Source organism: Vicugna pacos, chromosome 27 (genome assembly GCF_048564905.1).
Source record: "Vicugna pacos chromosome 27, VicPac4, whole genome shotgun sequence".
Classification (NCBI taxonomy): domain Eukaryota; kingdom Metazoa; phylum Chordata; class Mammalia; order Artiodactyla; family Camelidae; genus Vicugna; species Vicugna pacos.
Window position 1 is genome coordinate 28903714 of NC_133013.1, and position 12341 is coordinate 28916054.

A 12341-nucleotide genomic window follows, 5' to 3' on the forward strand; every position below is an offset into this window, starting at 1 on the left:
CTTGGGTGGGGAGTTGAGACAAAGTGAGGCCTGCGTTGGGGCGAGGGAGGGCCTTCGCGCTGTTCCGTGGGCCGTGCTGCTGTAGGCGTCCCAGGGCAGTGCTGCTTGGGACCTGAGGTGTCTCAGAACTTAATTCAGAGCCCTCCCATTAAAACACACACACACACTCAGTGCTCTCCATGGGGTTCAAGCACGTGTCCAGGCACCTGCTTGAATGGGCACCGCACGGTGCTCCTGACTTCCAGTCCCTTCCAGCTGGTTACACGCACTGCTGGTGGCCTCCCTTCGGGATGAATCTCGGCCCTGGGGGACGTCACCCACCCCCACAGGGCGCCGCACCAGTTACCGAGCACGGCCAGCGTGGCGGGTGAGGCTGAGAGCCAGACGCCTGTTATGAAACTTACTACGTCGTCTTTCCAGAGAGCCAGTCAGCTGACGAACGATGGGGCTCACACGCACTCCGGTCGCATCTTGGCACGGCCTTGCTGTGTGAGATCTGGCCAGCACCAGCCCCGGGCCCCCGTGTTCCTACCTGCGAACAGCTTGATCCTAAGAACCTTTCTCCTTGTGACATTCAAGGTTCTCCCAACTGACCCGTCGGGAATCTGAGGTACAAAGCACGGTCCCCCTCCCCTTTATCTGCCCTTCCCGGCTCCTCTCTGCCCTCCCGCACTCTGCTGCCTGCCCCGGGGGGACGCACAGGGACACGCAGGGGGCTCCCTAGCCCTCCGGCTTCTGCGTGGCCTCAGCTGACAGCAGCCGCGGCAGGAAGTCAGAGAGAAGACGCTGAGGTCTGAGTGTCCAAGCTCCTGACCCCTCCCCGGGGCTCTCCCCGAGCTGAACGCATCTCCCCACGAAGCTCACGGCCCCTCTCTCTCCGCGGGACTCCCTCCCTGCAGGTGTTGTCAGCAGCCCCCTCCCCTGTTTCTGCAGGCCTGGCCACAGTAATAGCCCTGTTGTGACTCGTCCTGGGTGACCAACCAGCCACGCTGTGGTTCTCACACTCGCTGGCACACCTCAGGAAGTGGTCCCTTTGTACATAAACCCTCCTCAGTGTGGGGAGTCACGGGTGGTCAGTCACGAGAGACTGACCATGAGAGGCACGGGTGGTCCTGTGGGGCCGGGAGGGATGAACAAAGGGACCGAGGCGGGAGGCAGCTTTTGCAAGGTTGTCTGGGAGAACTGAAGCTTAGACAGACGAGAAGGGGGTGGGAGAGTCGGTGTGGAGGCAGCCACGGTGCCGGCACACTCTGGGAAGGAGGTGGCCTGTCTGTCTGGAGGCAAGAGCTTGGCAGAGAAGGAATGAGGGCTTGGTTGGAAAAGCTGATGCAGGCCAAATTGTAGGGAGCTTGAAAGGAAACCAGAAGCCTGGAACTTCATTCCAGGGGCAGCGGGAGACTTCGGATTGCTCTAGAGCCACTTCGGGAATGATAATCTGGCAGTGGAGCAGCCCTAGGGCTCCTGGGCACAAAGGAGGGTGCCGCAGTGACGCCCACCCCCACCTCCCGTGAGCCTGGGGGCAGAGGCTGTGCAGGGCTCACCCCTCGGCAGGCTCACACTCACGCCAGCCTCAAAAGGGCGGAGAGTGACGTGCACCGTGTCCTGAAGATAAAGGGAAAAGACACTCTTGGAAGAGAGCGCCTCTCAAAGCTGTCGACCCAAAGCCCCCAGAGTGGGGGGGGGGCAACCTGCTTCCCCTGGCATCTGATTCAAAGTGCCCCTGAGGCCAAGAGGACCTAAAGGAATGCCTGCGCTGGCGTGCGGGGGACAGCCCAGTGGGGCCCGTGAATCTCAGGGTGGGCCTGGTGCGGGGGCAGCACTAGCCCTCAGAGGGACCCATTTCAGAGTTTCCAGGGGAGCACCCCGCGAGCAGCCCCAGCCGCTAGCTGGAGAGTCTCTTCAGCTCTCCGCTCAGTTCTTCACTCAAAGGAAACCCTCGAGGGGGGGCGCCTCTAAGAGGTCCTGTCCCTGGAATCTCAGTGTGGACACATTTGGGGGTGGAAGCCGTCCAGGGGTTCTGATCTCCGGGGACAACGCGGACCCAGGGAGGAAGTTAAAGCATGCAGGTCTGAGGGGCAGAGCCCTTCAAACCACCTCCCAACACTTCTGCTCAGGAGTCGCCCTGCACCTCCCCCTTGAAAAGGCTGATTTTCGTCCCACGTGGGCTGGGAGGGTCCCTCCTTCTCCTGGGGGGTCTGCAGCCTCTCTGAGCAGCCAGTCCCCTAACCGTCCCTGGTGACGTGAGGGTCGCCACAGTGTTCGCAGGGTCGTGGCGTTTGCATGGACCAAGGAGGAGACAGTTGGAGAGTCTGGATGAAGCCAGGAGAGGGCTAGATCCAAGCACTGGAACATTCAAATATTTAAAGGTCCAGCCAGCAAAGGAGGAGGAACCAGTGAGTTAGAAGGGGAACCAGACAGTGGGTGCCATGAACGCCGGGAGGGGCAGCGGAGGAGGAGGCGTCAGATGCCGCCGGCCCGCGTGGGGGCGGGCGCCATGGCGGCAGAGGGGGCGGCCGCTGTGAAGGTCACTGACGAAGGTCGCTGACGGTCCTGGTGGGAGCAGGCTCGGTGGAATGGTGGCTCCCATTTCAGCCTCTCTCCTACCTTCCAAGGGAGACATGCTTGTCCCATTTCATAGAGAAGGAAGCTGAAGCTGAGGACGACGGCTTAATCGACACGAAGCCTGGTTACCTGCCAGACTGCGATTTGCCAGCTGCCTGCGACCCTGGGGCCACCGATGGGACGGCATGGAAGAGGCGGATGGAGACGTTGGTGATGCTGACGGGGCTGCCGATGGTGATCCTGCTGCGAAGCTGTCGGTGCTGCCGCCCCGGCTGGTGACAGGGATGTTGCTGGTGGCTGTTCAGATGAGGAAGTTGATAACGGCAGTGACGTCATAATTGTCGGGTCTGTGGTATCAGACAGAAGCAGATCTGCAGCCCAGCCAGTCAACAGCACACACGCCCTTCTACTCCTGAGCCCGAGCGTTCCCGGCTGTGAAATGGACACACTACTGCCTGCCTCGGAGGACTGCTGTGGGAATGGCAGGGCTGGGAAAGCTCCTGGCTCCTAACAGGCCCTCAGTAACTGTCCATCCAACCCGTCTGTCTCCAGGGCGACCACCGGGAGTGCAGTGAGCATCGCTGCGTGACGCTCACCTCCCCGCTGGACCCGCCCTCCCCAGCCTGACTCCACTCCCCACTCCCCAGAGCAGCGTCACGTCTGCCCTCAAGGTTGGTCATGGCCATCTCCAGGACTGCCTGCGCCCCAGGGTCACTGCCTTATGTCCGCACCGTGCCCTGCCACGAGTGCCCCCCATCGGTCCCCCCTGGTGGATGAATGCCCAGGGGACCCCACAAGGAAGAGGGGTGAGGAACACACACTTGCTGAGCGCTGCTGTGCGTCCAGCTCCCTGGTCTCATGCAGCTGGGACAGAGGGAGTGTAGGCGTCTGAGTTTCGCCTTTGGAATCAGATGTGCCCGGGACCGAGCACCTCTCCTCCACCAGGTCTCCACGCAGTGCACCTTCTCCACGAGGCTCCCCCCGCCACGCCGAGACCTCCCTCGCGCCCTCACCCTGCTCGGTTTTCTCCCTCCCTTTTCCGCTTGCTGCATGTGTTTCTTATGCATCATGCTTGTCTGTCTTCGGCCACCGAATGTTGTCCCAGAGGGTGGAGACTGTCACCGATGCCTCCTTGCGCCTGAATCCATGCCTGCATGTGGGAAGTGCTCGCTCAACACGTGTAAAGAAAGGCCCAGCTCGACCCTTGGAACACACATAACCAGCAGCGTCCCCGTAATTGAAGGTCACCGCACCTGCCCGGCTCCAAAGCCAGGGCTCCTGCAGACCCACATTCAAGTTTCCTCCTGGTCCCAGCCCCTCCAGCCAGTCCCACCGTCACCTCCAGAGCCCTCTCGCTGAGAAGTGTCCCTCACGCCGTCCCTTCACTCCACTCGAGTGTTCCAGGGCTGGGCAGCTGCTGGAGGAAGACAGAGAGGCTCCTGGTCTCGAGAGAACCTCAGCCCAGCGCAGGCATCTTGAAGGAGGTAAACCAGGACAGCGCCTCGGTCCAGTCCAGCCTGGCTTGAGGGAAGCCCCTTCAGTTTAAATGCTGCACAGTCACCTCGAGGTCCGGGGGCAGGAGGCAGGTCTTTTCCGTGTTTGCTTCGAGGGGCCCACCTACTGGGAAAATGCAGGTCAAGTCAAACAAGCCTGTTTGTTCTCCCAGGACAGCAAACAACAAACAGGACCAACTCTCCCCCAAGGCCGCCCCGCTGCACCCGGAGGCGCAATTACAGCAGCGGGAAGGTAAATATTTTCTGGAGAAAATGGTAGAACTTGAGGCAGGAAAAGCAAACAGCATCGTCAGAAGGGCAGCTGCGGAGCCGGCGTGGGGCTGACCCGGGGCAGTCAGGGAGGATTCCGGAAGGGGGAGGCACGTGGCCTGTGGGCTCCTGGCATGCAGGGGTGGCTGAGGGAAGAGGGCGCTCTCCTCGGAGCAGCCAGCATGCCCGGCCCAGGGGAAAGCTGTGGGATTCGCCCCCCACCCCGCCAGCGGGATTTCACTACTGTCACTGAGGTGGAGGGAATTCGGGTGACGAGGTCCAGGACAGGCCCGCGCTGAAGCTGAGAGCCGGACACGCGTGGGCTTGGATTCTGTCACTCGTTCGCTCGCTCATTCATCCATTCACTCCTGTGCACCATGCTCTGGCCGGTGCTGTGGGCTCTTAAGTGAGTCCTCTATGCCCTCGGGTGCCCCGTGTTGACAAGCTGGAGCAGGACGGCTGGGAGGCCCTCCTGCAGGTCCCAGATTGCCTTGCCTCCTCAGGCCTCCAGCTGGGAATCCATTCTTCTCTGCTCTCTTTGGCCTCCTAGATCCCACTAAGGCCTTAAAACTCCACTTCAGTGCTTCTTCCTCCAGGAAGCCCTCCCTGGTCCCCGCAGGCTGGGTTCCTTCAAAATGATCCGCTACCCCAGGAGCATGGTGACTCGGACTCAGTCCATGTGAAAAAGGCCTGGGGGCTTTAGGGGCCCCAGAGATTCCTGTGAGGGCCCTCGGGGCAGCAGCTGCTTCTGCAGTGAATGGAATCCTGGGACGGGAGGTGGAGAGGTAACGTTCAGGCCGCCGGAGGTGACCGGCACCGGGCTCCAGCCTCACTGGCACCGGCCCTGGGTGCCACGGGTCCACAGGAACGCAGACTGAGAGTGTCTCTCAAGAAGTGAGAGGTCAGAGAACCATGCGTCTGGAAGAGGTCTCTCGGGAAAGTTCGATCTCAGGCCCGGACCAGGAAAGGAAAGGCGTGGTTGAGCATGGGCGCCATCTTCAGATACCTGTCCGGTGATGCCTGGTCAGCCTCGGGAGGCCGACCGAGCCCCAGCCCTTACTGAGCTGTGGGACCTTAGCTGGTTACTGCCCTCTCCTGAGCTTCCATTTCTCCCTTTGAAAGATGGGAACGTGGAATTGCTGTGAAAGTTAAAATGAGATGGCGGAGCTGGACGCACAGCCATGCTCAGTACGGCTTAGTCTCCTGGCTTCTCTAAGATGCTGAAGGTTCCCGTTGAGAGGAAGAGCGTGGCCGGGGGTGGGAGGGGGGCAGGTAGCTGCCTGCCCCCACAGCGTGTCTGTGGGGGGCAGAGTCCCAGGGAAATGTCTGCCAGATCCAAGGGCCCCGGGAGCAGGCTCTGCAGGATATGGGCCCTGAGGGCTGGATGCTGCATTCGAGGAGGGGGTGCCACGGGGCTTGGGATTCGCAGAAGACACCCTCTCCGGCTTCAGGGCCCCTTCAAGGGCCTGCCACTCCTCCCCCTTCTCCCCTGTTGCCCTCAGCTCATCCCCAGGGCTCTGTGGAAACAGCCGTCTCCAGGGTGTTGGTTTGGGTCCCCCCAGAAGCAGACCCTGAACATGGACGTGGGTGCAAATAGCCTGACTGGGCGGGGACCCCAGGAGGTGAGGGTGGGAGCAAGGGTTGTGGGGACGTGGGGCAGGGAAGGGTGAAAAGTCAACCGCCTGAATCAAGGAGCAGATCACCTCCGTGGGCAGCCGAGAGCGACCCCTGGGCCTCCACTGAGGCCGGGCAGCCCGGCGCTGACCCCCACTGCATCCCCCAGGAGTGAGTGCTGCCTGGGGACATCTGCTCTCCTGCACCTCCAGGCGGTGCCTGCCTGCAGCTGGGCTGCACGGGGGCGAGCCCCAGGCGGAGACGTGGAGACACACCAGTGCCGCCAGCACACTGGGGGAGGAGTCCACGGCGGCAGGACGGCCCAGCAGGATGGGAACAGTAGGGGGGCCGCGACTTTGCTAGAGGCACCGTTGGTTCTATGGTGTCAATCAGTGCCTCTTCCTAGAGCACCAAGACCCACCTCAGCTCAGCGTTCAGGGCTGGGCCCCTCCCCTGTCGCTCCTCATCTCCCTCCACTCAGCACCTTCAGACTGTTGGTTTCTGAGCTCACTCCTGGTTTATAAACCTTTGTTCTCCTCCTTTCTGACAAGAGCACTTTTCCCCAACTTTTTTTCTCACCAAACTCCTATTCATACAGCAAAACCCAACTCAGATATAACTTCTCCAGGAAGCCTTCCTTGGCTCTCTCCCCACCCACGAAAGTGTTAACGAGAGCCCCTCTACCTTCATGCAGCCTTTATTCCTTGACCAGAGTCCCAGTGTCGCAGACTCCCCACTCGTCCCTGCTAGACTCTGAGCTCCTTGAGGGCCTCAACAGTTTCTTGTTTGTGTTTGAACCCCCAGGACTTCAGAAGTAAGCCATACATGTCTGTTGAATTAGAGCAAATACATGCTTATTTCAGTTCCGATATTTTATGATTTTTATGCTACTGTTTCTCCAGGTTTTCTCCAAACCGGCTCTTCCCTGTAAAGGAGCAGAAAGACAATGTTTTCCCCATTGTTGGTTCCTGTTAATTCACTCTAGATAAATAAAAATTAATAGGCACTCATTTGTCCTGTGGACTTGATAATCCAAAATTACATTTGTCTTGGCCCAGAGTGTTAATACAGCTCATAATATTTGCAATTTACTGAGAAAAATTTACGATCCAGTGTCTGTCACTTAAATGGATACACACACGCACACAGACACAAATACTGGCCTGGGGTCTGCAGGAGCTGGGGAAGGGAGACCGAACAGGAGGACTGGGGGCTCCGAGAACCCCTGGAGAAGGCCCCACCCAGGCCAGGACCGGGGCCTCATGGACAATGTCCCCTGCCGCCAGGCCAAAGCTGCTCGGGGGAAGACGACGAGGACCATGGAAGACTGGCCGGAGAGACACGGCTTTCCTTGGCTCCGTTCCCGGATGTTACGCCCTGAGGCCCTGCTCCCTTCCTGAGGCGTCTGCCCCTGCCCTGCAGGAGCCCCTGCCAGAGTGAAGGGAAAGGGGTGAAGGGCTTTTCCTTGCCCCCCCCACCGCTTTCCTCTGCCACTCGCCAGGATTTTCTCTCCCTCTTTTTCCCGCTGTTCTCCAGAACCTGCCGTTGCCCTCCGCTGCGCAGGGAAGACGGAGGAGGGATGGTCAGCGCGGGGCCCAGCAGTCCGCAGGACCGCCGTGTAGCGAGGAGGGCTGTGTAATATGTGAGCGAAGGATTCTGCCTCTAAAGGAGACTCAAAAACCCCAGGTTGGAAAGTGACCCCTCCGGTGTATGAGTCTAATTCTAAAGCAGGAAGTGCTCTTTCAGAAGAAGGAAGGGGCGTGAAGGTCTAGCCCACCGCCGGTGCCCCCAGCCTCTGCCGTCTGCCGGGGGAGGTCAGATCATGCGGGAGCAGAGGGGCAGGAAAGTCAAGCTCTTTAGGGGAAGTTGGACAGGGTCAGCGTGGCTCGGGACCTGGAGCAGAGGGCAGGCAGACCTGCGGATCTGGGTTCAGACCCCAGTCTTGCCCGGCAGCAGCCGTGCTAGGCTCTCTGTTAGCACCTGGGCACCCCACCACCTCCTCCTCAGTCTCCTCCCGGGACAGGGGCTCCAAGCTTCCCCTTCTGCACAGGATCCCGAAGACATGCTCTGCCAGCGAAATCCCCGTGTGCTGATTGGAAGGGGACGGTGGGGAGAGGCCATTCTTCTACTGGAGGCAGAGCCACTGGCAGATGTGAGGTTTGCGGCCGCCCTCACCTACTCACAGCTGCCGGGCTCAGCACGAGCCTCCTGCAGGATCCACACAGCTTCCTGACCAGCTCTGGAGAACCGTCTATTTTGGAAGCTGCCAGCTGACCTTCGGTGGTGGCTCCTGCATCCCTCCAGCAGCCGCCTCAGCCCCTAACTCCCTGAATGAACACCCTTGTGCTTGAAATGCACTCATTCAGGACGGCAGCTCTGCAACCTTGGGCAGGTCACCTGCTCCTCGGAGGCAGAGACCTTACTGCAGCAGCGGCAGCGTCCTCACACACCTTCTCCTGACCCTGACTAAGGAGCAGAGCGGTGAGGAAGGAGGGCGGGGGGCTGAGAGAGAGGCCAAACGGGGTGCTGCAGGGAGAAGTGGGTGTTAACTTTGGAAAAGGGGGAAAAAAAGCAAAAACAAAACATTTCTGCCTTTCTGGCAGCTGCTTAAACACCTGAAACTGCCCGGCTCTGCTCCGACTCTGCCCCAAGTGCCCGCACCCCTCCCTCCCGACGGCAAACACCGTGCCTGGCTTCTCAGCATCTGAGCACGCGGGAGCCTTCCCTCCCCGCAAGGTGAGACCTCCCAGAGCCGAAGCCGATGGGTGTGGTGGGCAGGCCCCCATCGTCCCGGGACGGCCCCTCCTGCTCCCACCGCGGCAAAGGGATCCACGTGCAGGAAGGGAACATGCTCAGGGTCACTCGGTGCCTGTGTCCTGACTGTCATTGCTGTCCACCCCCGCCAGGCCCGCCTGAGAGCCCAGCCGAGGGAGGAAGGCTCCAGGCGTTAGGACGGGCCAGGGCTCTTCTGCCAGACCCTCTGGCCACCTTCTTGTCCCAGCCTAAGGCCCAGCAGCGAGGGCACATGCCAGCCCCAGCTGGTACGCTCCCTCCCTCCCTCTCTCACCCTCCCCAGGGAGGACCAGAGCCGAGCCTGGAAGTGACCGTGTGGAGCGGCCTGTGCGCAGGGAGGCCCCTGTGGCCAGCGTGCCCTCCTCTGGGGGCTCAAGCACTCACAGGCCAACCCCTGGGTGGCAAGAGGAGGACGTGGAGCCAGGAACAGATTGTTATAAACAGGCTTGTGTGACTGAGGTCACCAGCCAGAGCGAAACATGCCGGAAGTTCTACAAGAGACAGACAGATGCAAGCCGTCTGAGCAGCTCACCACCCCTCTCTTTCGGGCAGGGAACCGAGTGGGTCCCCAGGCAGGGCAAGGGCGAGGAGGTGGCCACAGACACCCAGCCAGCAGCTGAAAAGCCTCTTGGACTGAAGAGGCACTTGGACATGGTATTTACTTCTTGAAGAGGCTGGCTTTTCTCAGCGCTCACGCGGGACTGGCCGTCTGAGCTGGAGGATGGGGCGGTCTCCCCCTTCACCCTCTCCTGCTCCTCGTCCCGGCCCAGGGCTGAGCTAGTGGGCCTCTGCCTGGGGAGTCGCGCCACCCAGGGACAGCTGGCAACGTCCAGAGACCTTCCTGTCTGCCAGCCTGGGGAGGGGGAGCCTCTGGCATCAAATAGGTTGCTCAAACCATGCAATGGACAGGACAGGCGCCCCACAGCAAAGCACGGTCCAGCCCCAGTGCCGGCAGCTCCGAGGCGAGGAGCCCTCCTGCGCCCTCCGCCTCCAGACAGCGCCTCCCTCCCCACTCACCGCCCAGGGCCCTGTCGAGGCAGCCGGACCGCAGGACTCGGCTCTGCAAACAGCAGCTCCTTATTTGCCGTGCTTGCTCGGCCAATATTGACTTTGCAGCCGAACACTGGTGCTGCTGAGCGGGGTTTCGCTCAGGGTTGTCTGAGCGGCGCTGGGACGGCCCGTGATAACCGGGGGCAGGACAGGAAGCTGCGCCCCCGCACCCCCTGCCCCGGCCGCACGCCCTCCGGGGGTCACCCGCAAAGACAGAGGAGCCCGTGTGCTCACAGGGTCAAGCGGACCTAGTGCGCGCTGCGCGGCTGGGCAAACACACGGAGGTCACAGAATGAGCAGGCTGCCTGCCCTCCGGCCAGGTCAGCCCTCCAGGGAAGCTGGAGCCACCGAGAAAGGCTACAGGGGAGGCTGTCCCCGGGCGGGGGCAGTGAAAGGGGGCGGCGCGGCAGCCCGGGCTCTACGCCAACCCTGCCGCTGGGAGAAGCCTGCAGGGACTGGGGTTCTTTGGCCCCCAGTGACTAAGCAGTAAGACGGTGAATCCATCCATCAACCGAGCGCCCACTAGGTGAGGGACACTGAGCAGATCAGGACCGGACGCTTCCCAGGGGGAGCCCTTGCGGGTAAGCTGGCGGAGCCTCCGTGTTTGGATGATGGAGACCTAGGAGAGCAGCCTCCATCCTGAGGCTGGTCTTCGCCCTGAGGGAGCAGCCAGCCACGGGGCGCGAGTTCAGAAGTGAGAACAGCCCGGTCCTCAGAAAACACTCTCCCTGCCAGCCGGGCTCCAGCCCCTTTAGCAGGAGCCAGCATGAACAGGCCACGGCGAGAGGCCTCACTCTGAAGTCCAGGGGAGGAGCCCCAGTCACCTCTATTTGAATGTATCTGGGTGGGAGGATGGTTCAGGTGCTCCCCGAGAGCCATCTTGGAGGGGCAGAGGGGACAGCGAGAGAAGCCAGTAGCCAGGCCAGCACGAGCCACATGGGTGACCAGAGAGGAAGCGTATCTCCTGCACTCCAGAGGAGAATGAGGCGAAGTTGTGAAAGCAATGTGGCACCGAGGCTCCCGAGTGATCTGAATGAGAACCATGGTCATGGCCGCCTCACATGGCCATGGACCACCTGCACAGCCTCAGCCAGCAGCTCCAGGGAGACGAGACAGGCCAGATGGAGCAATTGGGGCGGTGTTTCCGTTGCCCACAGGAGAAGCAAATGTAGGCTTAGCTGTGCGTTTGGATCTGGGCCCATGGCCTGTCTCTAGGTCAACATTAAACAAGTTGCCAGAATCATCAAGGGGGCATTCTAAAAATTAGCTCTGGCCAGCCCCGGTGGCCTGGGAGCACCAAAACGGTCATTTGCTAAAATGGATCATTAACATTTTCTACTAGCTGCTCTCTCCAAAGACTCGGGGAGTGAGGAGGGGGCTCCTCGGAAGTCAGCTGTTACGCAGGATTTTATGTCGACCCAAACTCAGCTTCAAAGCTATTCGTTTTTAAAAGTACGTGGTGGGCATTTACTAAACGTAGGGGAACATTTTTATGCAACAGCAAAGTCGTCTCACTTTTCTCCCACAGAAGACATGTGCCTGCCGGTCTGTGCCCCTTCCCTGAGGAATGCCTCCCCAGCGGGAGCCGTCCCTGCAACCACGTTTATCCACCTGAAGGCGCCCTGTTGGAACAGAGGTGGACCCCTACGTGGGGGGAGACATCCCATCGGCTGGCCATCGACCAATCAGATTTCTACCTCTGGAGATCTGGATTTAGGCCCTTGGTGTCAGGTCCATGACCTGAGAGACCACACCCAGTGGAGGTGAACATTTTGGGGCCAACAGGATGCCAGTCTGCAGAGAAAACAATAAAATAGGCCTACTGAGAGAGGCTGAGTTGAAAGGCCACAAGGCCCCAGGGAAGGAAGGAAGGACCCAGAGTGCAGGCAGGCAGCTGGACTCCACTGGCTCCCCACTGGGTGTCCCGCGCCATCTTGTCCCCTACCCTTGCTCTGACTTGACTCCTTCCTCTCCCAGTGTTTCCATGGAGATTTTTCATGCTCCCTTTGAGTGTTTCAGGTAGAGTGACCAGCAGTGTGCCCGGTGATCAGCAGACGAGCAAGAATAACCTAGACACTACGTTCCACTCAGTGGTTTGTTTGCTCAGCCTACTTCAGTAGAAGCTGTTAGACTGCCAGTCAACAATTAGTCATTCAACAAACATCCATCGAGCTATACCCTAGCCCCAGCAAAGACATGTTGAAAACACAAACAAAGTTTTGAAGACCGCAGAGCAAACATAAGCACATTCTTCCATTTTCCTGTCACAGGAGAGGAGCGATTCTGATGTGCGACCAGGCTTAAAGCAGTAGAAGCCATCAGGTACACCAGCAACCCGGTCGGAAAGCGACGTGACGACACTTACTTGGCTAACCATGCACGGGCACTACTAGCCACTGCTCCTGAAGGGAGACACATCATGGCCAGTCAGTCTCCAAGAGCAGTGGAAACGTGGCTGGACCACCTGTGGTACTGGGGCCCCTCGGGGCCCCCCGGACCCCAGCTCAGGGGAAGACCTAGAGGGCATTCACCCCGTTCTGTTTCACCGGGCGCCCTTTC